Source organism: Aquila chrysaetos, chromosome 7, assembly GCF_900496995.4.
Source record: "Aquila chrysaetos chrysaetos chromosome 7, bAquChr1.4, whole genome shotgun sequence".
NCBI lineage: Eukaryota > Metazoa > Chordata > Aves > Accipitriformes > Accipitridae > Aquila > Aquila chrysaetos.
Window position 1 is genome coordinate 32,069,961 of NC_044010.1, and position 27,296 is coordinate 32,097,256.

Sequence of the window (27,296 nt, forward strand, 5' to 3'; positions counted from 1 at the left end):
TCTTGCTGGTTTTTTTGTAAGCCCACTTCCACAGAAAGTAATAGGAAGGGTGGTAGCGTGCAAACTCTAATTACACAGTATTACTTCACACCCTGTGTAGACATCTCCACTACCAAACACAAGGAGCTGCTCTTTCTTTGATGATTCTGCAACTGATACCTTTATATTGCTGGAAAATAACATTTGCCTTGGTGAGGATGAATGTGCAGAAAAGCGGTGCATCAACGTTAGCTCCTCCTCCACGCGCACCGCCCCATGTGTTTTGACACACCTCTTTGCCCCGTGCCGTCTCAAAGCTGGAGCTAGCGTGTGCCTCCTGGTGCAGCTCTGAGCAGAGCAGGAGGAAACTACTGCATAGTGAATAACCAGGGGAAATCTCATGCCATGGAGCTAATCCTTAGAGGTGTAGGTTCTCCTTAGCTGCCACCTTCTTCTGGCTACATAGGAAATATGGTTAGTTAACATGACCATAGCTCAGGCAGATGGACCCAAGCAAGCTTTACACTAACCAGGTCACACACCGGTGGCAAGGAAGCTATAACATTATTGTATGTACTGGGAAAAACCTCCAGGAGCACTGAACACCTAATGCTGAAACCTCTGCTACAAAGCTGTATAATGCTGCAATATCCTCACTAGCTGAATTAGAGCTGTAGTGTGGTCATACTTCTGACTGCTGTATTAGCTGTATTCCCTGTTTCACTATCCGTCCCATACCTCTCAAACTGCATCGGCCAGTGAGTAAGGAGATGAGGGACAAAAATGTCTCTCTGTTGACTCTCAGTTGATTTATTTGGTGCATGAGTATCCAAAGAACTGGGGAACAGACAGGGACAGCTGTGCTGCATGGTCAGCTCAGTTTTCTGCTTAATTACACAAGTCTAAGGGCAGGCATTCATTTGCAAGTAGCACAACTGCTTGAAGATGGTGCCACTGCTGGGTACTCATCTCTCCTTCCGCAATGAAGGTCATGGCTGCCCTGGGACTATCACTGCAAGGGCCCACGAACATAAGAAGATGGGCAAGAGCTCCGCCCATGCAGACTAGCAGTGGCACAAATGAGCCTTTCTCAGAGGAAAGGAGCAAAGAGCTTCCACCTGAGCAGACGAAAACAGGCTATGCAATAAAAAATAATACCAACATTACATAACTTTGGATGATCAAGTGATGTCAGACTTAACAGCTTTCAGACCCTGACCTGACAAAGCTATTATAATTCCCTGAATACCTGCAGAGTGCTTTTGGAGTCAAGTTCTGACACGCTATCCCATGGCGCCTGGTAGTTTGCTTAATACAGTTCGGCAAAAGAAAAGGGCTATACAGAAGTTATGCGTCGTACCGTGCAGCCCTGTTGCATGACATGCAACGAGATGGGGGACTTGAATGGTGTCCGCATGGCCCATGGGCCAGGCAGTCGTACCAGAGCAAAGCCACGGCTGTGTCTGTGCATCCCAAGGAGCATTTCAGGCTCACAAAATCCAGAGACAACCCAGAAACAAAGTGAGGTCTATGAGAAGTGCTGGGGAAACTCGATGAGGCCACATGGTTTGATGGGATGACACATCACAGCCTTACCAATTAGTCAGCAGGCAGAGATCTGATCGTGCGGGTGCACTCATCCTGTGATCGTCAGCACCTCGCAGACAGACTGTCGAGTCTCTCTGATTCACGGGGGTGTACTTTCAGACTCGGTTCCACATTTGTCTGCCATAGGTGAGAGGAACCGTACTGAAAAACTTGCAGTATGCCCTCACTGAAGGCCCAGTGCATGGTCCTTCAAGCATCTGCAAAGACAGCTGGGGTGAGTTATTCCTGAGGTACCTCAGGTGTAAGCCAGCAGACCTAGACTGGTTTCTCTTCTCATGTCTAACTGTAGTGGGCACAGACAGTAGAAAGGGCCTTCCATTTTGAATGTTTTTGGTCTTTTGAAGAACAGTTCCCATACTTAGAACACTGCAGGGGTTTCCAGTACAGCTTCACATGGAAGAAATTTTAAAGCACAAGAGTTGTACAAGGGTCCTGGGAGGCCAGAGGTAGCAGCAATGCTGGGCATCCTGGAGACAAAGTTTCACAACTCTTCCCATAAATGATGCTAAGATGAGAGGTTAAGAGGAGAGGCAATCCCTCCCCAGCACACATCCTGCTCCCACGTCCTAACCCCTGTGGTGGCTCTGTGCTGGCTCCTTGGCCTTCCTAGGAGCTCAGCAATAGGTTTTAAACATGGCTATTACATCGTGTCCTCAGGGACTGTGCTGGAACTGCCAATTTGAATCACTTTAAGCTCTCACAGTTATTTTACAAGTCCCAGGGTGAATTGTTTTACTACATTAGGAACCAATCAACTAGGATTTTTCTTCTTACAGTTTGGTGTGTATTTCTTCCCATGTTATATCCACGTCTCTGTCTTTCATCAGTTGCCCAAGGTTTTTGCTTTTACATCTAGTTACCACTGGGGCTATCAATATTTGTTTTTACTTTCTTTAATATGTGCGTAAACGACTCAAATTTAGTGTAATGATGATTACACGTAGCAGATTTAAACTTCACTCTACTTGGCTCAGAGCAGAAATGTTGGGGTAACGTGTAGGTTGTTAAGTCATTGGGTCTGCCTTTATATTCGATACATAGGCTCCACAAAAGAATTTATATGCCAAAGGCCAAAAATTAAATCCTTAAACCTCCCACTGAGCTGCCACCCTAAAGGTAGAACTGCCTAAACTAGCTACCCCACTTTCATCCAGTAATTTTCTACATACCTAAGCCATATACCATAGAGATACAGATTCACACATTACTCTTTATGTCTTGGCCATAACAAGCTGTCCAACAAATAAAAAAGCACTATAGGCATCCACAAACTGAGTGATCTCAATTGGTCTCAAACTCCAGGCCCTATCCCACCAGTATTTTATGACTGCATCTGTGAGAGCAGGCCTCACACAAAACACAGATGGAGGGGGAGAAATGTGGTCCTTTTCGCCACTGTCTAGTCCCTAGAGCACATACAGGAACGTGGAAAATGCAGACTCAAATCACTCTTCTTCCAGAAGATCATGAACTCTCCCTTCCATCTCCTACCTCCTAGCATATTGCCTTCACTCTACCATTATAAGATCCCTGTACTTGCTTTCTCCTTCTGAGTCTGCTCTTGGAGTTGTTTCTGCCTTGTGAAAAATGTTTGCATGCTCATTGTACCTGGCTCTCAAGGTCAAGTCTCCTCTGTTCCAATGTAAGCAACCTGACTACCATCTCTCTCTCTTTTTAGACCTACCAATGTTAAATAAATTTCTCTGGGGATTCACATAGGTATGTAACTTGCTTATAAATAACCTGGCTATCTGTCTACCCAGCAGACTGGAAACCCAGATATACAGTCCCATCCAAAGTACTTTCACTTGTAGGACCTCTGGCTTAGGTGTTTACCTGGGGTACCTAACTCGAAAATTGAGCTGAGCTACATTTTCATTAAAATTGTGAAAGACAGCAAAATCTCCACAGGAGAATTCATGCCTTTGATGGACCAACAAGTATGAGGGATGTGTATCTAGAGAGGGACTCAGAGCTTCCAAGCCAGGTGCCTCTGCGTCATGCCTGAATGGGGGCCAGGTCTCAGCCTTGGCAGCGACGTACAAACACACAGTATGTCAGGGAAGTCATTACCTCTTTCCAGGATTGTGGGCAATTACAGCTCTAGCTCCCTCCCCTAGGTGCCCAATGGAAATGTACAGAAGCCAGTGCATGGCTGTGCTCCCTCTGATTCACCAGCCACCACACACCAAACAGCACCTTCCTCGAGCCTGAAAAAATGTGATTGCTCCGTTTTGCCAGCAACATCCACAACCACCACTTCAGCTGTCTTTAAAAGACAATCGTTGCCCTGCTCCTCTGCAGGGTTCTGTCTTGCAACATTTTCTTTGAGTCTGCGTCACCTCTTGCACTTAAGTCTTCATGGCAGAGAAAGACAAACCATGACTCTTAACCAGGGTGTCTGGAAATGAGATCCTTGCAGAGAGCAAGAGTTCCTGTCCTTCTTGGGGCCTCCTTGGGATCCCTCACCCACCAGAATTGAAATGTACCAGTGCTAATGGCAGGAACTGTGGGTTGATGGCATATGTCAGTGAAGCTGTCTGGAGCAGTACTTTTCCCTTTTTACCAACAGTGGGAGTAAGAGCTCTTTCCCCCCTCCAGGAACCAACAGGCAATGCCACTGTCAAGCTTTATGCCAGCATTGTGGTCTGCACACCAGTATCTCCGCTACGGTTGGTAATAATGAAATTACATCACTACAAATACAAAAAGACCAATTTTTTGTTGTTGAATTTTTCTTCCTCCTATCATACAGCTTGACCACCTGGTATTTTTTTCCCCTTAGGATTTATTTGCTGGTGTGATGCTATATCAACAGGATGTAAAAAACTGACTGTAACTTGTCAATGCATTAACAATTCATGGCTGAGGGATGCTGGGGTGAGAACTATAGCTTTTGGGGGAACTCCAACCAGGCAGCCAGGATCATTCTGATTGGACATCCACATGGATGTACCACCCAGAAGTTGCAAGCAGGCTAAAAAAAAGAAACATCCTGACCTGAGATGGTTCAGTCTACCTGTGAGGCACACAGCAGATGGATACAGAGAGATGGGGAAAACAATAGCAAAGAGTGCAGATCAGGATCATAAACCATGGGATTAGTCTAATCTGTGCCAAATTTTCTGTAGGTATCACAGTGGAGTTTTGATGCTACAAAGAAAAATAACAAGGTAACATTCAGGGTGTTTACAAAGAGCTTCTATGCATGAGGGGCAGCACTGGAAAAAATATGAAGTCAGCTTCCCAGAGAATGGTGTGACTTCACTTAGGGAGAAGGGTTTTTACTTTTTTTTTTTTCCAGAGAAAGATGACCTCACTTAAAATGTTAATGAGTCCTGGTTCATAATTGCCAGGCAGATTAGTTGGATGAGGGGGTGTCTGTACCCTCAACTCCAAAGCAATGGAGATGGTCTTTACTGCAACAGTCTCAGTAAAATAAGTATTTGCTCTTTGAATATACAAAGAGTTAGTTTTCTTTTCTGTTAACTCCACTGAGAGTGCTTGAAATTTAAGCTGCCAAGAAATGTCAGCCCAGAGGTGTGGAGAAAAATTGTTTTGTTTTAAATCCATTTCCGCAGTGTTTCTAATGAGTCTTTTTTTAAAGGAATTTTATGAGTATGTGGAAATTTCAAGCAGTTATTAAGAATAACATTCATGCTACTAGTGGGAAGCTGGATTTTTTTGGTAGAATAGCACAGTGGAGGTTGTACCCTGCAGTTCCCAGGTTCTCACAATTTGTTTCTGCTTAATCAATTTATAGTATAGTTTGGTAAGGTTTTTCCAGAATACAGAACTAAGTATGAGACGGCTGCTGATAAAGGTGGGCAACATGCACTGTGGCTGAGACTGCTTTAAAACAAAAAAGGAAGGAACTTATGCATTCTGCTTTTTTCTCATGAGGCCAGTGCAGAGAAGGCACAGTTGCAGTGTTGTAGCAGTTCTCAACAGAGGTTGTGAAATTCATGAGCACATCTGTAGTCAGAAAATCCCATGCAGCTTGCAAATCTGCTTGGTCTCAGCCATAGATTACCCACTTCCCATTAACCCACATGAGAAAAGGAACCAGAGCCAGCCACCACCTTGTCTCTTCCAATCTGCCGTGCAGCTCTGGCAGGTAAGCATCACCAGAGCCTGCCTGGGGGCACAGAAGAAACCACCAGTGACTTCTTTGCAAGAGGCTGCACTTAGCTCTGGTTGATATGATTAGTGAGAGCCAACAACACAACACAAAGTAGGAAACAGGCAGAAGATATTTGTTTGCTTTATCAGTCTCAAGGTAAAATCATTCTTAGAACAATTCTTATTTCAATAAAACCCATCTTCCCAAGACTTTTGCTGTTGGGATATAGGTTCAAGTAAAGCTTAGGGGTCTGGACACCTATAAAGAAATCAGAACTTTTCTTATTATAGTTATGTTAAAAACAGAGCCCTTTCCTCTTCCATTGTTCCCCCCACCAGAGGGATGGAAGAGATATCTTTATTCTTGTCTATGTCTACTTTCTTACAGACACTTTTTCTTTAAAAGTGCTGGATTGTGTTCCTTCCCTTCTGACCTTCTCCCTCCTCTGCATATCTTTATTTTGTTGCTGCTCTGCAAGCCATTTAAGTACGTGCTTAACTCCAGGCCTGTCAGTGCACTACTCGTGCATAAATATGTGTTTAACATTTATCTTGCTACATCAGACCTGGGACTCCCTCTGCCTTACTTCCTCTTTCTTTGTCTCTCCACCTCCACCAAAAAATACAGTTCTTTACTCTGTCTCTGGGTTCTGCTTTTCTCCTGTATTTTCTTTTTTTTTTTTTAATATTATCTCCCTGTGTTCCTCTTTTCCCTCATGTTTCTCCCCTGCTGATTTTTTTTCTTACTTTTCTGCACGTTCTCCTTTTCTGCCACGCTCCATTGCCTCTCCCCTTCTGGTCTTTTGGTGCTTTTTCTGCTCAGTTCTTTCCATTTGCCTCTGATTTTTTTCCCATTGAACAGCTAAATTTGAAGGATTACAGGGATATCTTGTTTTCTGTAATATTCTATTTCATTAGAGCCTGCCTACTACTGAAATCAACGGCAAGCCTCCCATACACTCCTGGGAGAGCTGGAATGGGTCCGAAATACTTGCTATTTGCCAAATGGTGGGAGTCTCTGAGTCCAAAGCTGGTCTGTTTACATCAGGATCAAATGCAGACTCCAGTTTGAATCAGAACCATATGCTCTTCCCAAATTACGAATTTTCATAGTAAAATAATCTGCATAACACATACTGAAGGACAATAATGCCCCTGTTAAGCGCTGACTCAGCACCATGGGAAGGGGGAGGGTTACCCTGCTCTGGAGTAAAGGTTGCAGGATGCAGCTCAGATGTGATGGACTGGGGCAGAGCAAAGGGGAGCCATGCATAGACAGAGAAAAGTTGGTCATGTTTAACAAGAAAATGCAGTTAGAAAATGTTTCACAATGCCTGCCACCAGTTACTGAGTGAAACTCTAGCTCCACTGACATAAATAACAAGCCTCCCATTGACTTCAGGCATCTGGAATTTTACCTACCAAATATTCAATTTGCTGTTGAATTGTGTACATGAGCAACATGGTGTCTCAGGGATGAGGCATTCTTGTAAGGACATCTCAACGATGCTGCATTTTACCACTGTGACACTCACTTTCTTAATATGTTTTATTACCGTCAGAGACTCTCAAAATATTCGATAAATGTCAGCTTTAAAATAAAATTAAAAAAATACTGGCTAAAATAAAAAAAAACCAAACCAGTGACCACTTGGCTTTTACACTGAGGATTGCTCTTATTTTCACAAACACTCAGAAAACTCAGAGCATTTGGAACCTGATTTTCTTCTTTGTTCACAGGAGTTTGATATGAGCTCCATCCCCTCTCTGGCTGAGGTGAAAGACAACTGGGCACAGATGCCTCCTCTTCCTGGGGGCAGCCGTGTTTGTTTGGCTATTTGCAGAGAACTAGCATGTGATAAACTTGACGGTGGTGGCAGCTGCCAGCCCTGGAGATGTCCAGCAGTGGTGGCGAGAGCATGGGGCTCCCTGCTACTGGGTCTGGCCTCCCCACAGCCCGCAGGGCAAGCTTGAGTTTGTGAACGTTTTTATTGCTTGTAATTGCAACCCATGTTTTTAAAACTGCTATTCAATTTAAAAAGAAAGGAATCCGTTTTCCTAGCTGAAAGGAAGCCTGCTGTACGAATTACGGATGAAGCACCCCCTCCCCACAGCCCCATACCCAGGACACAGTATAGACACTATTTAATTTCTTATTAGACCTTTTTTTCCTCTTTAGTCTCTCTCTTTTCTAATGGTGTCTTCGTGTTGATTTTTCCCCTGCTCTACTTGTCACCCTGTAATTGCACTGGATTTCTTTCTCTCCCTCCTGCTGGCCTTTTTTCCTTTCCGCTGTCTCTCCCGAGCAGAAAGCAAGCCCATTAACATTCCCGCTTCCCCACAAACAAGCAAGCCCACACCGTGCCAGTGCGCTTCACGCGAGGCGAGACGAGCTTGCCTCCCTCTACTCCCCCTGAAATGGTGGGCGAGCGCAGCCCTTGCTCCTCTGCGACGGGAGCTACTCCCCATGCACGATGGACCAGGGCAGAGGATGCTCCTACATCCTTGCCCAGAGGAGAAGACACCCCCCAGGATAACAGGGAAAGCAGGGGGGCAGCTCACGGGGTGCACAGGAGGTCGCCCGCATGCCTGCCTCAGGGTGCCAGGGGAGGGCTGGGAGAGGGGGCACGCCACAGCCAGGGAGGGCTGGGGTGCCCTGTGCCAAACCTCCTCCCTGCAGCCTGCCGCAGCGGCCGCGGCGTGCCCGACTGCGGCTTGTTGGTGTTTCTCATTTCCCACTGGGAAGGCAGGCAGGCTCTCCGCCCAGCCCTCTCCTGACACCGTGCCAGGCGGCGTGTCTGCGCTGAGGACATCTTCCCCGGGGAACCCGCGGTATGGCAGCTCCAGCGCCGTGGTCCTTCAGAGCAGGGTCAGCTCCTCCAGCAGTGATAACATCTGCGTGTTCCTCCTCCTGCCCTGAAATCTGGGGCTTCCTGTGGTGGCTCTTGTATCGCAGATGGCCAGAGTCCCGTTTCTGGCACCACACGAGTAAGTCAGTCTGTATACGTGTGTGCTGCAGCAAGCGCTTCCACGTGCTAGTCATTTTTGAACCGCAAATGTCACCGATGCGAGGGGAAAGGGAGGAGGAGCAGAGGCCTTTATGTTGTGGTAGATAACAGGAAAGGGAGGTGGCAAAAAAGGCTGTCTTCTCTCAGCCGCTCTTAAAATGACTCTATCTGCTGTGAAGCTGTACTGCTGATGCCTGCGCATGGCCCCACAGCCTCCCTCCAGCAGAGCCTGCTCCACTGGGACAGCCTGCAGGTAACCCCACCGGCTGCAGAATACCTTAACTCTTCACCTCCCAGTCTTCAGAAACTTCACTTTCACGGAACCCAGCTTTCTGGAAAGGCATGAAACGTCTCTGTGTTTGACAAACCACATTTTCCGTCATAAATTCATTTACATTGACCAACCCGTGGCTGAAAAAGGCACGTGTGCAAAAAGTGACCTAGAGATAAAAAATCATCTGCAGGTCCCCCAAACTACCTTCTCCAATTAAATGTGTATGCTAGGAGCTTTCAGAAAGAAGAATTTTGGCAATGCTAGGTTGCTCACTGCTAATCTACAAATTACTGCTTCTTTATCATGCACTGAATTTTAACCCCCAGTCCCTCAGTTTTAAAGCACATATCAACCCTATGCTAAAGGAGTCAAGAAGATAGGCTTCAATTATTTCATTTTATGGAGGTTAAAAAGGTTCTTGTAAATGACTGATACAAATAACTGGAAACCCAGTTAAAACAACTGGATAACAGATGGCAAAGGAAAGTGGTTTACTGTAAAGTGTTGCAGAGTAGAAGATCATTTACAAGAAGCAATTACACAAACATCCCTAAGCATCCAAGATCCCATAAAAGGGTTGCTGAGGTGGAAGCACATTTTCAGTTGTGGATTTTTGTGCTTGAATGAAAATCAAATCTTTACTTTAATTTTTTTTCCATTCTTACTTTTTTAATTCTTTCCCTCTCTGTGTCCCTTCATTACCAAAGGAGCATTAGCATTTCTCATCCTGCACAAGTAATGAAACTGGCCAGACAAGCACTCCCTCCAATAAAATATTTTACAAAAAATATCTTTTTTTTTTTTTTTAAAATTCTTCATTCATTTAATTCTTATTTCCTCTGGGGTTAAGGATCACTTAAAGACCAAGGAAGACAATGCCTGCCTTGTGGACATAAATAGTTTTAGCAAATTAAACCACTAGAGTAATAACACATTTTTCTTCAGTATCATGACAGAAGACAGAAGCTGCCTCATTCTGACATTTAGGAAACTAAACGTATATCTGTCTTTACCTTTTCAAGCCCTTTTCATTCCCCCATCTAATCCATTTTGTATAGATAATGGGAACATGACTTTCTTGTAGGATCTTGACATAGTGATGAGGAAATAAGACCAAAGCCTTTGCATGCTGGATGTCTGCAGACCAAAGTACTTCCCCTCCGCTGGAAGGAAAGCATTTCTAAAGTTAGCAAAGGCAATTCTGACTAGTGTCTGCTCTTCTTCTAAGGATGGAAATTTAGCAGATCCTGCAGTTCCTAACATTCCCCTGGGAGAGAAGAGGAGGGAGGGGCAGGCAACAGAAAATAAAAAAACCTGTATTTTTTTCACTACTTGTCTCAGCATCCATAGATTTTATTAACAAAGTTTGACAGACTGACTGCTGGTAGGAATACTAGATACTTTCTGCACTCAAAAAATTATCTGCAGTCCTCTGATATGATCTTAGGAGAATCCTCTTCATGTCTAAGAGCCAGTATGACTATGAAAAGAAATTCAGGCCATTGACTATTTCCCACAGCCTGCCTATCTCCCTAGCCATCCCCAAGCTGAAGTGCAGGGCACAGGCATTCCCTCATCAGTATCAGCAGAGTGAGGCTTCTGTCCTGTTGTTTGCAGGCTCCTTGATTATATATGCCCACATATGTCAGATTACCCCCTTGCCAGTTATTCTCATTTGACACTGAACTGACAGGTACTGGATTAGGAGAGTGACAACCTGTCTAATTCCTTACATACACATTCATAACTCAAGGTTTTCCCATACATATCTAATACGCAGGTTGCATTTGGCTCCTGCAGGCCAGACTTTTACCAAGACTGCTGGGCAAAGTGGTCCAAAAGATGTCTCCAGGAGTGGGTAGGAGGCTGTCTCAATGTGAAGACAAGCCCAGACTCAGTCTGGGTTCTTGCTAAGAGGTCCCTGCCTGCTGGGACATACCCAGGGCCAGAAAATACAGGTGGCATCCCCAGGTGCTGGAATACCTCTCTAAGGTCAGAAGCACATGAGTGTAAATGAGATCAGCCTCAACACTGAGATTCAGAAGGCAGGGAGCGGTAAATGTAACACAGAGCCATTATTCCTCCAGTCCCCAAGGTGAACTAAGTGCAGCTTGACACAGCTGAGGATCAAGCGTCTGCAGACCCAAAGCCAAACCACTGCACACAGGCACAGCGTATACCACAGAGATGTAGCCACTGGTCTAACTTGCACTGCTGTAGGTCCTGATGAACTGCACCAATCTCATTGGGGGTTTTTTGGTGTGTGTTTCATGGCTTTTATCAACCCCAGCATCAGCATGGCACAAACCTGCCAACGCCAGAGGAGTTATTTCCTGATGCACTTCGGTGTTGATGAGATCAGAAGCAGGTTGGCTATCAGGCTGATACTGTCACCGTGTTGGTTGATAAGTCGGTACAAGTCTGAGAATTTTGCAGTATAAGCATCTTCTAAGCACCACGTGGTAATTTTATAACACTAAACAATGCCTGAATTTTATTCTTGTCCCTCCCTGCACACACGCGCGCACACACACACTTCCTACCCTGCCACAAGTGACTAACAGACATGAAGCCCTAACCAAAATGTCACTGATCTCATGGAGATACTACAAGATTCATTGCCTCCTGCTCTGGGACTAGAGGTGCAGCTTCCTGGCCAGGACTATCAGCCTGAGGCAGGAGCCGTGACAGCCCCAGCTGCCCCCCTCACCGGCTGGAGTAACTGGGGGCATGGCCAGGCTGGCCCAGCAGAAAGGTCTCTACGCCCTGCCGAGCTGCAGCTATCTGCAGCATACATCAGTACGCAGCACTTTAGCTGACACCCAACCTCATGTTCAAAGCTACATATACGGTCCGGGTGCCCTCCTGGGCAGTGAGAGGGAAAGAAAGACTCTGCGGGGGGACATTTTACCCCAACTCAAGCCAGACGTCCTGGACAGGTGAGCCGAATCGCCTCTGCTTATTTCTCCTTGTTGACAACAGAGGAAGTCTGGATGACAACTTCAGGGGAGACATCTCCCTTCCAGACAGCTAGGTGCCCACCCTGCTTTAATCCAGAGACAGGACAAATGTCATCTCTCAAAAAGAGAGAATAAAGTTAAATGGGAAAACCAAACTGGACTCTAATTAGGACAACGTTAGCTACCAATCACTGGCCAAGAGTGCTATAGACTTTGGAAAAACAGTTCCAGATTTTATCTAAGAAATGTGCCAATGACAGGGCATTCCCCGAGCGGCATTATGCAGGGGTGAGAGATGCTCAAGAGGTCCTGCAAACAGTCACTGCAATCCAGAGTATCTGAAAAATGTGTTGGTGCTCCCTAAATGGGCACCTTCTGAGGCTCTCCTAGAAAGAGAGTTTACTGGCAGGAGTTTTTGCTGAAGCAATGAGCTTTGTATGAAAGACTGAGCAAAGCTTGCAGAAAGATCTTTTCTGCACTCTGACATGATACTGCTCCCAGCCTGAATTTCATCTTCATTAGGTACCTGACACATCAAAGCCACAATTTCCCTGGTACTTAATAGACAGCTTATGTGGTCCTAATCACATATCAGCAAGTGCTCAGTATTAAACATATATCATCTGCACGAAGAGAGAAGGGAGGACTGAATGACCTAATTTTAATTAAGGGGTCTTAACTAAGCCACTAATCCTGCACATTCCAGATGTTAGTTATGTGCCTAACTATCACCATTTGGCCTACTCATTAAATTGCATCTACAGTTAATTGAGAGCAAAGCATTTCATCCAGAAAATTGCAGGCTACATTAAAAGAAAAAACAGGCTAAAGATGCCATCCATAAGCAAAAGCAGTTATTACATCTCAGTGGCAAAGTATGAATTTTTTTTTTTTTTTTTTTTCAAAAAAGGGAAGAAGTTGTGTTTCACAGTTAGCTCAGCAATCCTTTAGTACTGGTAGTGCTGCACCGTGGCATGAGGGTGATATGAGAGGATTCTCCATGAAATATGAGGACACAGCGTACCAGGCACTGTGCAAACACCCCCATACCAGACCGTCTCTGCTGTAGCGAGCTCGCAGCCGGCTACAGTAGAAGTTCTGGTTGCAAACCAGAGGGCACTGGGCAGCAACAAAATGGAAGTGCTCCGTATAATGAATGGGAGGGTACCTTGACACCTTCCAGTGAGGATAAGGGACAAGTGTCCTCCTCCCTCAGCAAGAAGGCGGCAAACCATTCTCATGCTGGCACTAGATCTCCAGCTCAGCCCGAAGGGGTGCATTTGGGCATGTTTGATCCATCACGCAAGGACACAAGGACCGGGATGGGGGTCTCTGCATTCCCCTGGCAGCGGGGGCTCCACTGGGCGAGGTGGCAGCCCACCATCTCTCCTGGGGCTCCAGTCTCAGGGAGGACAGTGCCTCAGGCCTGCAACTCTCCTTGCTGGGCAGCAGGGCCAGTCACCCTCAGGCTCAGCTCTCCCGCGGGGCTGTCATCAGAGCCTCCCCCAGTGCCAAATGAGTTGCTTCCTCCTCATTTGTCAAAAACGCTACAAACCCTTGATTGCGTAGCAAGCGCTGCCATTCCCCAGGTTCCTGATGACAGCTTGTGGAATCATCTGTCTTTGATAGAAAGGGGTTTGTGTTTGTGCTTTACGTATCTAATAGGATAAGAGCAAGAAGAGAGCCTGGCTACTGAGTAATATAAAGCAGGTAACCAAATTTAGAACAGTTGTTCACAGTACAAGTATTTTTGGCAGCTTGCTCCTCCAGTGGAGATTCGTGAGTGCAGCTGTTAACATTTTCTCACCCACCTACACAGTCAGGACAGCCAGTGTTATTTTTTTTTTTAATAGAATGAATTGTATCCATTGGTGAAAGAAGTTTTGCTGGAATCTGCTGCCTTCAGCAACTGGGCTCACAAGGGATTCGATAGGAAACCCCTCTTAAAGGAACATGAGTCAGTTATGAGGGCTTTTTTCTTTTTTTTTTGCAAACTGTGCTGAAAGAATTGGTGAAGAGTTTTCCATCCTTTACTTACATGGACAAGCTAAGTTTCAAAGAGCTCTCTAATAAGGAGCTTTTCAAGGAATTCTTTGTGCTTTGATTGTTTGAAAACTTGGTCTGGGAGTTGCTTCAATGATCCCCTCCCCTTTCTCAACATGATCTCCCAGAGAAGCAGCCGATGATGAATTAAAGCGTGTACTGTATTCCCCAAAGACTGTGAATGCAACAGCTGGTTGCATGTCACCCAGGAGTGGGAAAGAGGCTAAAACCAAGCATCTCCTTCCTTCTTTTCTTCAGGCCAGTAGCTTATCTGGAATAGGGCCAGCGGTGTTCCTCTCTGCCTCCCTGCCTTCCTTTGGCCTCCTCAGATGCTTCTGCATTGTCCACAATGTTCTGTAAATGGTCTAGGGGGAAAGTCTGAAGGTATGCAGAGGTGAAATAATGTCCTACGTGGTGATGTTCTGGTTTCACAAATATGTCTGTGAAGCAGTATAATAATTTTCCAGACTAGAGCATTTCCCTTAAAAAGACTTCAGATCAGTGGCCAAGACACATGCTTCTCCTGACATCAGGGAAAGCATTCCAGGGCTGCTCTGACATCCAAAAGGCAGCACTAACACAGAGGGCTTTTCTTACCTGCTGCCCCAGCTAGACACACAGCCTCACTGCTTTTTGCTTCCACTTTCACACTCTCTAAAACCTAGAATGGGACAACTGCGCTTGGAATTCACTTTTCCCCACACATCACAAAGCACCTCAGAGCCACCAGAGAAACTAGAGTCCTAAGTCCTATGCACTTCCTTGAGGTGAGGGACTGTCTTGCTACATGAGAAACTCAGCTTCAGGTACATGAAGTTAATCAGGAGCACAGGTTGCCTTCTTCCTAATTTTTGACCAGTAATGCCTTCATTTCCAGAGTAACACTGAACACAGCAATGGTCAAGTGTATCACAGAGTTTATTTCAGGAGTGAGTTCTGAGCTGATTTGTTGAAAAGCATCCAGTCGTGCCACACAGGAAGGTTTTTGAAGGAACCCGAGGAAGAAATCCTCAGGCAGCACTGGGCCCCTGATGTACACCATCCCACCAGCCTGAGGAGAAAAATGCTGTACAGGACACCACCAGCCTAATCAAGAGGGAAAAGGAGCTTTTCTAAGACAGTGGCTGCTCTCTGTGCAATTACTGCATTACATTTTGCAGGCTGACATTTCTGATTTTAAATGAGGAACAGAGAAAACAATGTATTGTCAGAATTGACGTACATATTAAAGCCTAAGCAAACCACAATGAAAATGAAACTCTGACAAAAGGTTTCCCATTCTGTGTGCATTCCTGCAAAGAAAACTATCTATCTCTCTCAAGACATGGAAAAGTGTCGTGACAGAAATATTTTACAGCATACCAGAGGACACCCTCTGAAAAAAATACAGTAGCTGAGCAAACAACAAGGTACTTGGTCTGGAAAAGGCAACTTGGAGTGGAGGCATATGAGGAGCAGCCACCTGTTGTGACAGCCATAGTCCCCTCTCCCTCTCCTCCTGCAGAACCGCTCACCGAATGTGAAAGCAGAAAGGGGTGGGCAACTGTCAGCAAGGGGAAATGCTGCTCTTTGTAGCAGCCTCGTGCTGGGATTCCCCAAGAAGTGGACATCTCTATTGTCATGATGGTTTTGGACTCCTCTTCCATGGCCTGACCTGCTCCCTTAAGGGAAATGAGTACAGCTAAATACAGGTCAGAGTCACCAGGTGATGAACCAGGAGGCAAGGGGAGTGAAAGGATTCCTGAAACTCAATGCAAACACTGCAAGCCTCCCTAGATGTCCTGCAGTTGCTGGCTCTCTCCAGGGGACCATGGGTCCTTGTTAGTATGGTCTGTACTCAGCCTACACTGTAAGTGAGGTACCTGCAGAAACGTATGGCCTGTGGCTTCCTGGGCAGCGAGGACAAAATCCTGACCATTCAGGGGAACTGATGAAGATTTTGGTTTGTGTTTTCTCATTTGCAGGGAAAATAATCAGCAGTTTGCTGACCATAGGTGGTCAGGAGAATGTTTTCCCCATAAACATGCACATACACATACAAACGTAGAGAGTTATCTCACTGACTATCCAAGCCTGTCATTGATTAGCTGATCCTAAGAGGGCTGAAATATGGGGGCAAGGGGGAATGAGTAGCCTTTTACTGCACTATATTCAGTTGTTCATATCTAAACTTGGCTTCAGGCTGGAGCACAGCAAGTGCTGGTGAGTCCCATCCCCTCCCAAGTCTGAACCTTTGAAATATTGACCATGGTTTTTTTTCCTTCCCACTGGGTGTGGAAAGACATTTCAACAAAATGTTCATGTCATCTACAGAACTCAGGGTGGGAGTTTCACTCGCATGTTTTTTCTCCTAGTCATAAACAAATCTTAGGCATACTTAGCTCAACTATTGACCCTCCTGATTTCATGACTATAGCATTTCTATGGATGTTGCAGTCATGCTGAACTGGCCAAGGAAAAGACACATATTTTTTAAGCCCTGTCTACCTTGGAGACATTGACAGTGCTAAGAACAAATTGCTTATGCTAACAGGCTTGAAAAATGTGGCACATGGTTTCTCCCACTTCCAAAAACTGCAGAGCCAACTACCGGTTTAGTCTGATCCACTTCACCCTGCTCCTATTTTATGTCAGTGTGGGAAGTACTGAACAGAAATGTCTTTCTGTTACTACCCTGTCGTGTTCTGATGACCTTTCTACATCTTTGGGTTATTGCTCATATTGCTTATATTGCTCATATTCCTCACTGGGAAAAGGAGCTATGAAGCCATCAGATGCACTCAGAGCAGCAGCAGAGTATGATCATGGTTTGAGCACTCATGGCTTTGGGGCTGCTCCTCAAAGCAAGGAAGAATTAAAAGCTGACTCCACAATTGGCCTGCAACCCACCAAGGGGCCAAAGGCACCTCGGGGCTCTGTTTCCCAACATAGTTCAGCTTACGTGGGATGGAAAGGTAGTGATGACTTAGATCATTCCTCTTTGTCTTGGCATTTGACCACTGAAGAAAAACATGCCTTAGCCATCATTGCTACCAGTTGCTGCAATGAAGGTGCTGTTGATGTCATTAACAATTGCACACACACATATTCACCACTTTAAATGTGAAACAGGGACTCCTCACTGCATTCCTAGGCAGCATGAGTTTTTCCACGCAGCAGCTGTGGTGCCTAGCCCTAACCCCTCCAGGTGGGTTCATGGTGCCTGCAGCCAGAACCGGGTACAATTGACAAAGGCTCCCTGAAGACTGCAACCCACATGGCCCTTAGTGAGGCTGAGTCATGAAGAGGTAGGACAAGAGAGATAAGCCTTGCCTTCTGTTGGAATAACCAGGGGGTTTGCAGAGTTTTCTCCCCCCCTCTGTATGTCAGTCCTCTGAATAAGAAGGATCTAATGTCACTTCTGCCTGCACCCTTCTGGGACAAAGTCTGCAGCACAGGCAATAAAACTCCTGTGTCAATAAAATCTGAGGGCATCATTCTGCCTTTGCCTTGGGCTTATCCCTGTGTAATGTGGCTGTCTTTGGTGGACAGACAAAAATCAGGAAGTGATACTAGACTTGGGCCCATGCATTAGAGAAGATCAAGTCTTGGGACAGGACTTTTAAAGATATATGACTGGAATTCATAGCCTTGTGCAGAAAGTCTTTATTTTCCCTGAGTTTTCCCCAATATTGGTACAGTTTTGAAGATAAAATTTTTTCAAAGTAAATAAAAAAGGAGAAGCGGCTCAGGAAGTGCATGGGAATTACCATATCAAACAGAGTTTTGCCTAGCAACTGCTATACACAGAGAATATTAAAACAGATGTTTTAACAGGAAGACCTTCATCAATTGTAGTTTTTGCAAACATGCACTCAGCAGTAGCCTTGAGAAAAGGAGCTTATCTTAGAAAGCAACCTTTTAAATGAAATTGAACTTAAACGTGCATGTGCAAGGTAGCAGAGAGAGCAAGCTGTGGCTTTCTTCCCCATGGAGGCATATTTTTTATTGTTGGAGAGTTCTTAAAGAAGGCTTCGGTATGTCTGGATGCTAATTGTTGAGTTGTCTAGACAGTGATGATATTATTACCAAGTTATGCACAGATACTCACTTTGTCACTGTTTCCAGTGCTGCCTACACATATTGCTTCACTGAGTACTGTTGACATGTGCAAAAGCTCCCTAGATATTTATTTTTCTCATTTAGACAGAGATACAGCATGTTTTTGAAAACCATTATGCACTGAACCATTTCTAATGTTTGAAATGTCTTGTGGGTTAGAACTGAGGAATAATAAAGGGGATAAAAGGCACTGTGGGCAGAATTTTATGGGCTTGCTCCTGATACAGACCAAAGTACCTGGGAACAGAATGGGGAGATCTGAACATCTGCCGGATGTGTAGGACAATGGTATCTGCTCCTATCTGCTCCAAATATAATATGATGCACTACTTGTCCCCATGGCTTATATTCATCAGGGCCTGTACACATCTGGGGAAGAAAGAAAAGAAAAAACAAAACACCTTCCAAGAACTTAAGAAGGACTTTTGAGCATATGGTACTCAGGTGGCCATCTAGGGTGGTTTTCAAAGGTAAAAATGATGACTTGCTGGAATCATACCATCATGCAGAAATGTGACCCTGGGCAGGCTGACCAGGGTGAAGTCACCGAGGAACCAGGGCACCTCACACAGGACTAAGAAACAGTCAAGGCTGCCCATGTCAAGTCTGTGATCCTGAGTGCCGCCTCCCATGCCATGTTTGTCCATCACGTTTCAAAGCACCTAAAGCACATGACTTAGCCTGCTCCTACCTCCACAGGGCTTGTTGCCTCTCTCACATGCCTCAGCTCAAATCAGTTCTCAGACCTGGCTTTCCTGAGACATCCTCTGGCATTCTCAGCATAGCTGACACCCAACAAAATGAATGAGTGCCCTGAAAAACACAGCAGATGCTGCAGCTTTCCTTCAAACGGACAGAAGTTGCTCTGCTTCTCTGCAGTTAAAGCACTCGCCTAGAGGGGGAGATCTGAGCTTAATGCCTGCCTCATCCTGGGAGGGTTCAAATGTACATCTCCACTTTCCAGAAAGATTCCCAATCAAAATTACAGGCTTTTGAGAAAAAGGATCTGCCGGTGCCCTTCTCATTGGAGCTGAGCTACTTGGCCATACAGAGCTGTAGCCAAAGAAGGAGGGCAAACAAGAGCCAATAACCCAGCAATACAGACACGTGAGAAAGGGATGCTTCAGTTCTAGTCACTGTTCCCTGACCATTTCTGCATCGTGCATCCTTATTGCAAGAACCTAAACTCAGGGCTCTCCTTCACCAAAGGAGCATCCTAACCACCAGCAGCCATGATCCTTCTTACTAGCTCTTCCTGACTCAATGAATCTCAACATTTCTCTTTGCTTTGCAGTAGATCATTTTGCAGACGAAATGTCTCCAGCCAGAGAGCCAGGACATGCCTACAAGGTGTGAGTGTGGGAATGTCAATATGCTGACTGCTGTGGATCCCAGTCTGAGCCACCCTGCTCTCCCAGGCCTCATATTGGCATTGTAGCGGCCAAATCTAGAATTTTAGTTCCTTCCTGTACATTGGACACCGCAGTATTTTATACTTCGTTTTAGTGTCTGTGTCAACATTATGGTGTCGGTGTGGTTTCACTGAGTCACAGAATCACTGAGGTTGGACAGGAGACTGTTTAGTCCAGCTCCCCTGGTCAAGCAGGGTCAGTAAGAGCAGGTTGCTCAGGACCATGTCCAGCCCAGTTTTAAACACATCCAGGCAGGGACGGAGGCCCCAAAACCTCTCTGAGTACCCTGTTCCAGTGTTTGATCATCTTTACAGGAAAAAAAAATTGTTATGCTTAAACAGAATTTCCTGTGTTTCAGTTTGTGCCCATTGGCTCTTGCCGTGTCAGGGGGCACCACTGGGAATAGACTGGCTCCATCTTCTTTACACCCTCCCTTCAGGTATGTATACACATAGATAAGATCCCCCTGAGCCTTGCTCTCCTCCAGGCTGAACAGAGTCAGCTCTCTCAGCCTCTCCTTGTATGGCAGATGCTTCAGTCCCTTAACCATCTTTGTGGCCCTGTGCTGGACTTGCTCCAGTATGTCTCTGTTGCTCACGTACTGGGGAACCCAGACTGGACACAGCACTCCAGATGTGACCTCACCAGTGCTGAGTTGAAAGGAAAGGTCACTTTCCTCAACCTGCTGGCAACGCTCTGCCTGATGCAGCCCAGGATGTTGTTGGCATAACGGTGCACAAAATTGTTTGCTCGTGTTCAACTTGGTGCCCACCAGGACCTGCAGGTCCTTCTCTGCAAAGCTGCTTTCCAGCTGGCTGGGCCTCAGCCTGTACTGGTGCTTGCGGCTACTCCTCTCCAAGTGCAGGAATTGGCACTTCCCGTTGTTGAAATTCATGAGGTTCATTTCTTGATGCCCAGCCTGACTGGCCTTCTGCTGGACTTCATGCCACTGGTCACAATCCCTTAAGACCAGTTGTTGAGTCATGTTACTGAGCCAGTGAGGTGTTCGAACCATCTCACTGTCCATTACCTAGTCCATACTTACCAGTTTGCCTGTGAGGATGTTATTTGACATAAGCCTCACCAAAGTCAACTTAAATTATATCCACTGCTGTCCACCCACCCAACAGGCTATTCTTTTCATCACAGAAGGATATCAAGTTGGTCAAGCCTATTTCACCTTTGTAAATCTATGGTGATTACTAAATGAAGAGCGAGCATCTTACCATCACCTACAGAGTGGTGGGAAGATCCATGTTTTGAAGAGTGGGAGGAAGTCAGATGTGAGGACTACAGTGCTCCAATGACATTGCTGCAGTAAGAGTATAGGCAGCTTTAATAACACAGTGGCAAGTTCAATATCTTTGATCATGTACCTTAAACTTTCCTATTTTAAGTCATGCAGCAAGTGTAGCAGGACTTCTTCTACACTTATTTTGAAAGGTGCCCTATGCCCTGGCTTACTTTTTAGATAAGTCTGTGCAACTAATAAAGAAAACTAGTTATAAAACAACAGATTTGATCCATCCACTGCTGGACTGTAAGAGCTGGCCAGGAAAAAGTGCTTATACATGCTATACAGCTCTTTATATTTGTGGCACTGACTGGAGAAAGCTTAGGGGCCCACCCAGCAGTAATTGTTAAAAAATAGTATAATAAATGACTTTTTATTTAGATATGTTACATATACATACATCCTAGGAGGAACCCGAAAAGACAGCTTCCCTTCAGGCCATCACTGTATATGATGGTGTTTCAAAGTCTACTGGATGCTTGTCTGCTTTGATTACTTTGTCTGTGAAACTCACAGTGACTTGGGTATAAGGATGTCTCACAGACAAAAATCCCAACGGAGAGAAAAATGGCAATTTTCTAACAAAATAATAGGTATGAAAAAAGGTAGAAAGAGCAAGATTTATGCTGTTATGCCTGTTTTTTTACACAGATTTTGCCTGAGCTATAGCAGTTTTTAGTGCAGTTTAGTCAGATGTCTTTCAGGAATGGTTTATGCATACCATTGAGGCAGAAGAGGTCCAAGCTCTTCAATCCCAAAGACTTCCTGAGATCCTACCTCTACTTTCTCCTGTGTAACTGGGTCAGAACCCAGTCTGACAGAGGCCATCACCAACCAGTCGCTGCACACAGTAATTGTGCAAATCTTCCCATGAAAATATCCCTCTTAAGTGCCAGTCCAGTTAATTTTCAGATACAGGGTTTTTTGAGGTACCCAGCAGGCAGTGACAAACTTATTCAAAATGAGCTTGTAGATTCCTTTTAAGGGAAGGCTTTGGCAATTGTCTATGGCACAGAAAAGTCAGTTCAAGTTTTGAACCAACGAACTGCCAAATAAACATGCATAGGTGGCATTTCCAGAAATTTTTCTCAATTTACTCTTACCCTCTCACCCTACTCTTTTAAGCTGTTCTGCAAAGGACAGTCCTGGGTCATGGATACAGAGCTGTGACACTTGCCCTTGGCTAGTCAGATCACCATTCTTGAGCACCTTCAGCCTGAGGAAGGTTTTACAGGAGAAAGCCTACTCTCGAGTACACGGCAGCAGTATTAGTAGCTTCATCACCTCCTCTTGCAGTCCAGCTCTCCACCACTTTGCTCATTGGGCACTCTTTATGCACATGCAAGAGAAGGGCTGGATGCTACAGAGAGGGCAGGAGGCAGCAACAAACCTGGTGCTCAAAACACCACCTGCATAACCGAGTGCATGATCAGGGCTGCAAAAGTGGGGCTGCGCAGGGCTTCAGCTCTTGCTAGACAACAGCTAACAATTATACTGCAGAGGTTTGGCAAGCAACTGCTTGTCAGCTGAGGTTACAGTAACCTACACAAGAGGTGAAGTTCAGCAAGTCTCACGGTACTGCAGTCACAGCGTGCACACGTTATGACACTTCAACTGGCAGGCAGTAATGCTTTCAGTTGCCATCATTTGATCTTTTGCAATTTGCGACGTTTAACAGTTGCACTGGCAAAGTGAAGGAGCCCAGCTTCCCTGCTGGGTCTGCAGGCTTACAGAAATGGGATAACAATGCAGGACGTGATACATATTTTTGTACTGAGAATTAGCTGTAAGTCTACATATACCAATGGAAAGGATGTGCTGAGCATGCATGGGGATTTTTACTTTTCAAAACAGAATTAGATTTGAAGGGTTCAGAAGGACAGAGTCACCCAAGGAGATAACAGAAGTTTGGCTTTCATGATTGCTCTGTTTGCTGATCTAAATACACAGAAAATGACCATCTGTCTCTTTTTCATAAAAAGCAGAAATTGATACTTTTCTCCTTGAGTGGCAAAGAGATGTTTTGGGGTTTTTTTTGGTAGCTGGTCCCCACAAGAGCATTAAGTCACATCCTGTTCAGAAATTGGGACCTTGAAGCTGCGGTTAGAAAACTGAATCATAAGCTCCACTTTACTAACATTCTCCCTATTTTTATGTGGGATTTTTTCTCTACTTATTTTCATTTCCCCTTTTGCCTTGCTATTTCCTTCTCTACACCAAGCATGCAAAGGCTGTTACTCGATACCGGAGAAGCACAGCCATATGCCCGTGCTATTTCTAAAACTGCGCTTGGCGGGCGAGTGTGTGGCATGTATTTGATGGGAGAGAGAGATAGAGATGGTGATGCCCTCATCCCCCCTCCCCAGTCCTGATGAAAGCCACGTTTGATGCTGAACAAAGCTCATAGCATGACTGGCGTGAGCTGAAACAAGCCTCTTAGTCATTAATTTTTGTCCGCTCTGGTTAAGTTATGAATTACATCATCATTTGAGGAAAGTGCATGAAATTTAGACTAGTCTCTGTGTGGCCCAGTGGCTCGGGGCCTGGGATCTGGTTTCTGGCCGGGCTGTTGATGCTGGAGGAGGCACTTTGCTGCTCGGCTCCCCCTCACACCCTTCTTCTGCCTGGGACCTTACCTGGCAAACCCCCCTCCCTGCTGGCTTGGCCGCAGCGGCCGCCTCGCTGACGGAGGGAGGGATGGAGCTCCCACTTTAACAAGCATATGACCCTCTTTTTACCTGAAATAAGTAGACACAGCATATTTTTTCACATAGGGCCTTTATATTTAATATCTTTGTTATGCATTACTGAGCAATGCATAACTCACTCCCTGGTGAGTTAACCCCAGCAAGAGGAGTCAGAGCGAGACGGAGGTCCCTTAGCCCACTTGCCTCCTAATTGTGGGAAGTGTCTGACCCGAGCATTTCCTGTCTTTATAGGAACCACAAAAACATATAAATTAAAGAAATGGCTTTTGTACTCAAGGCATCAAAACATTAAATGTTGCAGTACCTTGTTACCTCACTGACAGTCCCCTTGTCTCCTCTCCTTTACAGCAGCCTGATGCAGAAGTGACCCCGAGCTTTGGCAGAGGACACCAGAGTGACGGGAGGGTAGTCAGCCCCACGAGAGGTGGCTTCACCATCACCCCTTTCGGCCATCTGGATCAGAGGCATGACAAATACCACCACCCATCCCGATAAGCATCCACAGTCAAATTCAGCAAATTACAGGGTGGCAGTCAGACAACACAGAATGGAAATCGCAAAGTCATAGTCCCATTTTATAGTTCACATTTGTATTTTTCGTTCATTTTTATAGCTATCCAGATGAATGTGCTATAATGTTAAATCTCCTGTAACTACATCCAGAACAACAGGAAAATATCAGAATACAATGGAAAGAGAAGTAGGAAAATTAATTTTTTAGCATCCCATTTTCTAATAAAGTATGGAATCTACCTAAGAAAAGTCAGAACTACTTTTAGTTTGGAGATAAGCATAGATGTAAAATTGTATAAATACAAGAAGGATAATTAGACCTATGCAAGGTTACTGTATTTCTCGATTTCAACATGGTAGCCTCAAGGAAAAGAGACAAGCATTTCTTTGCCATGAAGCACATAAAAAAAAAAAATCTTCCATTGTAATACTAATTTAATACATTGGGAATGTTTTGTGTTATGGACCTACTTCTGTTATTCTTTGTTAGTTTGGAAGCCACACAAGTTTGAAGTCAATGCGAATTTTGTTCCTAAATTCAGTCAGGCTAGCATTGACTCTCTTACTGGTGCCTGGTTTTTTGCATTAGGGTTTTTAGGTTAGGAAAGAGAGTGTTTGAATATTAGGAATATTTTCCAAATGTGTTAAGAATGGTTGTATCAACAGCGCTGCCGGCTAGTGTTAAAATCTTGTGGTTAGAAGCAATTGGATGGTTTGTGACTAGTTTGTTCCTCCCATGTGCCATGTATGCAAAGGTATTCTCATCTCATCATTCATTTTTTACAGTGGTTTATTTTGTGGTTGAGCTTACTCAGTTTCAAAGAGCAGAGCAGACTTTTTTCTAGGGTTGACCCCTCTCTGGCCTTCTTTTTTTTTTTTTTTTCCCATTAAAATACTGGGAAAAATGAGCAGGATGCAGGATTGAACAAAATCAGCAAAATATGGATATTTTAGAGTAAATGTAAATGACACTAAAATGAATGTAATGGTAAGTTCACAAAATAAGGCTTCCAAAATTAGGAGATGCCAGAAGTTGCTCTGGTGAGATTAAGTTAACCTGCATTGCATATCAGCAATGAGATGCAGTATGATACTGATTAAAACGGACCAGAGAGCAACATGCAAACATTTCCATTTAACAAGGAAGGAAAAAAAGGATTTCACAAATGAAACATGTCGATAATAATTTTGCCATTAGAGATTAGATTTATGGGGGGGGAATTTCCTGAGTTTGAGTTGCTTGACTTCAGACCACTGAAGCTGTGTTCATCGTGAGGGCACTGGTGTTTCTCTGTATACAGTTTCTTATACTTCTTAAGCCTTCTGTAAAAAAGCTACGTTTTGAGTTTGAGACTGAAAGCCTGTGATTGTTTTAATGTTCCCTGACTGCAAAAGTGAAGGAATGTTTTCCAAGGTCTTCAGAAATGACACATCTTCAGACAAAAAAAAAAAGTATATAAAATTTCAGTTGAAAAAGCAGAGATTTTTGGTGTGTTAAAAACAGGTAATTATAATGGAATTCCTTTTACTTTTTAATTAAACTAGTAGCACAACACCAGTAGTGGTTCTAGTACCAGTTGAGTGTACAGCCCTTATTGTTGTTCTTAACAGAACCAGGTGAAAAATGTCAATGAAAAAAATAATTCACTCAAATAGCTTCTTAACAAAAAATACTTTTCAATGGAATTTTCATCATTTTTGAAAATTTTAATGAATTAATAGAGAATATTATATTTTAAAAGAAACTTTCTTTATCACAAACTGTGATACTCACATGAACAGATTTTTTTTCCTGCCAACCCCCTTGTCATATTTTTCACTCGTTCTGTTATTCAGTGGTATCTCTTTATGGCTGACTGTGGTGAGCCAGCTAGCTAGTATAATTCAAAATCACCTTCATCGAAAGTCTCAGTAGTGTTTATACATATGGCATTCTTAAGGAGTTTTGCTCAGAAGAAATGATGATCATCAGTTAACTTCTTTGGTTAAATTACTTCATACAACTGACTAAGTCTCTTTTCAGCTTAGAAGCGAGAGCTGCCTCTCTGTTACATCCCAAGGAGTATGTCTGGCTGATTCACGCCACAGAAACTTTTCAAAGAAGAGTTATACATCACAGATGAAATACAAGAGTAATGTAAACATTTTCACTGCTGCCAAAACCTAAGAGGCCTGCTTGAAAAAGTGAAATGCACACCTCTCTTTGCTTTTTCCTACTGGTCCTTGTCAAAATATTCAGTGTTAACATATATCAAACTCTTAATGTTTGGTATTTTCTACTGGTGATAATCCATCACTGCAGATACCCTAGCATTTTTTACTGCTGTTATCCCCAGGATATGGGGCTGTTTGGAGAAAACGCTCAAATAAGCCTACACTGTACGGTCCTTGAGCCTGTTCCTCCTGCTGGAAATAAAAACAGGTGAGTAAAACCTGGAGTTGCCCTGTGTGAAGTCAGCTGCTTGGTTTTGTTCAGCTTGTGAAAGAGATGCAAATATCCACCCGGCCCCTGCAGCAGAGGTGTTTATGTTGCAAACAGCACGTTTTTGTCCCAGCCTGTGGCTTCCCGCTGCCACCACAGACTGTGGCATTTTATCTGTCAGCGATGGCCTCTTGGACTGTAATTACAGTACACGGCCGTGTTTCTCCCCCATCACCAGCATTATTATACTCTATTGGTTTGTGGTTTCCCAACTGAAACTTTAGCTACCTACTGGTTAAAAGTTGCACATTTTGATGAAGCACAGTTACCACGTGCCACCTAAGTCTGTCGGACTAAAGGTACTAAAATAGTCACAGCCCAGAGTTTGCACAGCATCTCTCTCTCTCTCAGCAAGGTGTTTATATCACCAAAATGGAAAAAAATACTTCTCCAGGAAAATGGTTACTGGCCGGATAAGGTTATAATTTACAGCATACCACATGCTACTTGCACACGTCAGGAGGATGACTTTCATACATGCAGAAGAAGGATGGTCTTGTGGTTCAAACCACGGGAACAGGACTCTGGCAATCAGGGCTCCGTGACTCCAGATAAAGTGCCACCGCGCTGCTCCGCCTCAACTCTAGTGGCTGCACCTCCTGCTCTGGTTTTTGGCAACTGCAGTGCCTCGCTGGCCGGGATGCTTCCCCACTCCCTCCTTCCCAGGACCCTGGTACAGAAAAGCCCTGACCTCAGCCACCACAGTAACAGCAACGCTGCTGTGTGGTGCCTTCCACATGCATGGTGCTTGCTCTGCAGCCCTGTCATGGTTTAACCCCAGCCAGCAACTAA